The sequence below is a fragment of the Triticum dicoccoides genome, chromosome 7B, assembly GCF_002162155.2.
Source record: "Triticum dicoccoides isolate Atlit2015 ecotype Zavitan chromosome 7B, WEW_v2.0, whole genome shotgun sequence".
In the NCBI taxonomy this organism is placed as follows: Eukaryota; Viridiplantae; Streptophyta; class Magnoliopsida; order Poales; family Poaceae; genus Triticum; species Triticum dicoccoides.
This window is the reverse complement of record NC_041393.1, coordinates 259,968,903-259,972,703: the sequence shown is the minus strand read 5'-3', so window position 1 is coordinate 259,972,703 and position 3,801 is coordinate 259,968,903.

The window sequence follows — 3,801 nt, the reverse complement described above, 5'->3', positions numbered from 1 at the left end:
AATATGAACGATTCTAGCTCCAGTGACCGTACGATGTCCATCCAACGGCCGTAGTGCTTCTTCAACCTCTGGTCTTCTTGCTCCAGCTGCCCAAAGCAGCGCCAGTCGTGCCGCCTGCTCCTGCCTCCCGTGGCCGGCTGTGCTGATGCGGAGGCCTCACCGCCCCCTACTATTCCCATCGCTAGCCAGGCCCTGCGGCGACGGCAGCCTCACACCGCAGCCGAACGTGTGAACCCTCATACTCCTCTCCGCGTGGGCATCCACTGCCACGTCTTCACCGGCTCCGCGTCGTCCCCTTCCTAGGCCTCGCCGTCATCCACAACCCTGGTGCTCTCGACGCGGCGTGGTCAACATTGTCAAGGAATGACTTCTGTCGGACGTGGATTGTACGTGGAGAGGCTGACAGCTGGGTCCACAACCGCAGCAAGGAAGTGCCTCCTTATTACGTGGAAAATAATGATTCCTCCACCTGACAGCAGGGACCCACCAGACGGGCCACCGTATTTCACGAAAAAAACATTTCCCTCATGACTGCTGGGACCCACCAGCTACACCTTCGCACGCAAGGAAGTGCGTCCGGGCAAAAAAAATGATTCACCCCCTGACTGCTGGGACCCACCAGCTACATCTTCGCACGCAAGGAAGTGCGTACGGGCAAAAAAAACCGATTCGCCCCCCTGACTGCTGGGACCCACCAGCGACATCTTCGCAGGCAAGGAAGTGCCTGACAGTCGGGACCCACCTGGTCGAAGCCTACGTAGCGTTGTCATTCTGGTCACGAACATGTACGTACATATATACTGGTGGATGTAGAGGCGCCCACGTGTCGTAGTAGAGGTGCACACTTAGCATGTACACGTACGTACATCGGCCAGGGTGCAAGAAAGAAAATACGGCCACGTATGTGTACATACGGGCGGGGTCTCGAACGCCTACTCACGCATACGTACGGCGAGGGCTCGTGTTCATGGGGAGGCAAGGAATGCATCGTGTTCATGGTGAGGCAACGGAATGCGTCGTGTTCATCGGGAGGCAACGAAATGCGTGGGAGCCAATCGGCTGGGTCAGAACGGAATGCGTGGTCGTGTTCATCGGGAGGGCTTGGATGGAATAGGCGATGGAAATGAGGCCTGGCATACCGCACAACGGAGGAAACGGACCTCCTACGTTCGGAACGGGGTCCTGTTGATCGAGAGGGGTGTGGCGTACCGCTAAATGGAGGAAACGGACCTCCTACGGTCGAAAGGGGGTCTAGTTGATCGGGAGGGGTGTGGCGTACCGCAAAACGGAGGAAACGGACCTCCTACAGTCGAAACGGGGGTCCTTTTGATCGGGAGGGGTGTGGCGTACCGCAAAACGGGACTCCACGGGATACTGTTCATCTCCACCGTCGACCTCGTCTAGCCTCCACGGGCTACCGTCGACCTCGTCCAGCCTCCACAGGCTCTTGTTCATCCAGCCTCCACCGCGTGCTACTCCACCGGCTACTGTTCAACCACCCCTCCACGGGCACCCCTCCACCGTCTACTGTTCATCCAACCCTCCACACCACGGGGTCCTGTTCAACCACCCCTCCACAAGCACCCCTCCAACGTCTATTGTTCATCTAGCCCTCCACCACAACACGGGGTCCTGTTCATCCGGAGGCAACGCCACCGCTCACTGTTCATCCAAACCCCCCCGCAACGCTCACTGTTCATCCAATCGATCGGCTTCAGTTAGCAGCAGTAGCAAAGAAATCGCTTGATCAGGTTCAGTTAACAGCCATCGATCGATCGCTTGGGTTCAGTAACGCGTAGCCTGCAGTGCAATAGCTCGGGTTCAGTTAGAGCCCAACGCCTCGCTCGGGTTCAGTTAGAGCCAACACCTCGCACACACGCACGTACGTGTACGAGAGAAACGCGCATCGCTCGGCCCCCGACCTCCCACCGTAACCGGCAACTCCCTGAAATTTTCCTCCCCCTCGCTTCTACCATGGTTTTTTCCGTCATGGACGTCCCAAAGAATGTCATGCAGCTGCTTCTTCGGCCCGCCCAGGACGAAAAGCCCATTTTCTGTCATGATTTTTTGTTATAGAAGTAGGAGCCCACCACATCTATGATGATACCGGGTTTTGTCACAATTATCGTCATAGAAGTGTCATATGTATGACAGGAAAAAAATGCGTTTGGCCCAAAATGTCACGGATGTGTCCTTTTTTGTAGTGCATATATAGGCGAAAGATGTCGGTCAGGGGAGCGCCCAGGGGGTAGGGCGCGCCTCCCTGCCTCGTGGCTTCCTCGAAGCTTCCCTGATGTCTACTCCAAGTCTCCTGGATTGCTTCCGTTCCAAAAATACCTCCGCCGAAGGTTTCATTCCATTTGGACTCCATTTTATATTCCTTTTCTTCGAAACACTGAAATAGGCAAGAAAACAACAATTTGGGCTGGGCCTCCGGTTAATAGGTTAGTCCCAAAAATAATATAAAAGTTCTTAGTAAATCCCATATACATCTAAAACGGGTAATATAACAGCATGGAACAATAAAAAATTATAGATACGTTGGAGACGTATCAAGCATCCCCAAGCTTAATTCCTGCTCGTCCTCGAGTAGGTAAATGATAAAAACGGAATTTTTGATGTGGAATGCTACCTAGCATATTTCTCAATGTAATTTTGTTTATTGTGGCATGAATGTTCAGATCCAAATGATTCAAGATAAAAGTTCATATTGACATAAGAAATAGTAATACTTCAAGCATACTAACAAGGTAATCATGTCTTCTCAAAATAGCATGGCAAAAGAAAGTTATCCCTACAAAATCATATAGTGTGGCTATGTTCTATCTTCATCACACAAAATATTTAAATCATGCACAACCCCGGTTTTAGCCAAGCAATTGTTTCATACTTTTTCAATCTTCACGCAATACATGAGCGTGAGCCATGGACATAGCACTTTATGTGGAATAGAATGGCGGTTGCGGAGAAGACAAAAAAGGAGAAGATAGCCTCACATTAACTAGGCATATCAACGGCCTATGGAGATGCCCATTAATAGATATCAATGTGAGTGAGTAGGGATTGCCATGCAACGAATGCACTAGAGCTATAAGTGTATGAAAGCTCAAAAAGAAACTAAGTGGGTGTGCATCCAACTTGCTTGCTCACAAAGACCTAGGGCATTTTGAGGAAGCCCATCATTGGAATATACAAGCCAAGTTCTATAATGAAAAATTCCCACTAGTATATGAAAGTGACAACATAGGAGACTCTCTATCATGAAGATCATGGTGCTACTTTGAAGCACAGGTGTGGTAAAAGGATAGTAACATTGTCCCTTCTCTCTTTTTCTCTCATTTTTATTTGGCCTTTCTTTTTTTATATAGTCCGGAGTCTCATCCTGACTTGTGGGGGAATCATAGTCTCCATCATCCTTTCCTCACTTGGCAAAATGCTCTAATAATGAAGATCATCACACTTTTATTTACTTACAACTCAAGAATTACAACTCAATACTTAGAACAAAATATGACTCTATATGGATACCTCCGGCGGTGTACCGGGATATGAAATGAATCAAGAGTGACATGTATGAAAGAATTATAAAGGTGGCTTTGCCACAAATACGATGTCAACTACATGATCATGCAAATGCAATATGACAATGATGGAGCGTGTCATAATAAACGGAACAGTGGAAAGTTGCATGGCAATATATCTCGGCATGGCTATGGAAATGCCATAATAGGTAGGTATGGTGGCTGTTTTGAGGAAGGTATATGGTGGGTGTATGGTACCGGCGAAAATTGCGCGGCACAA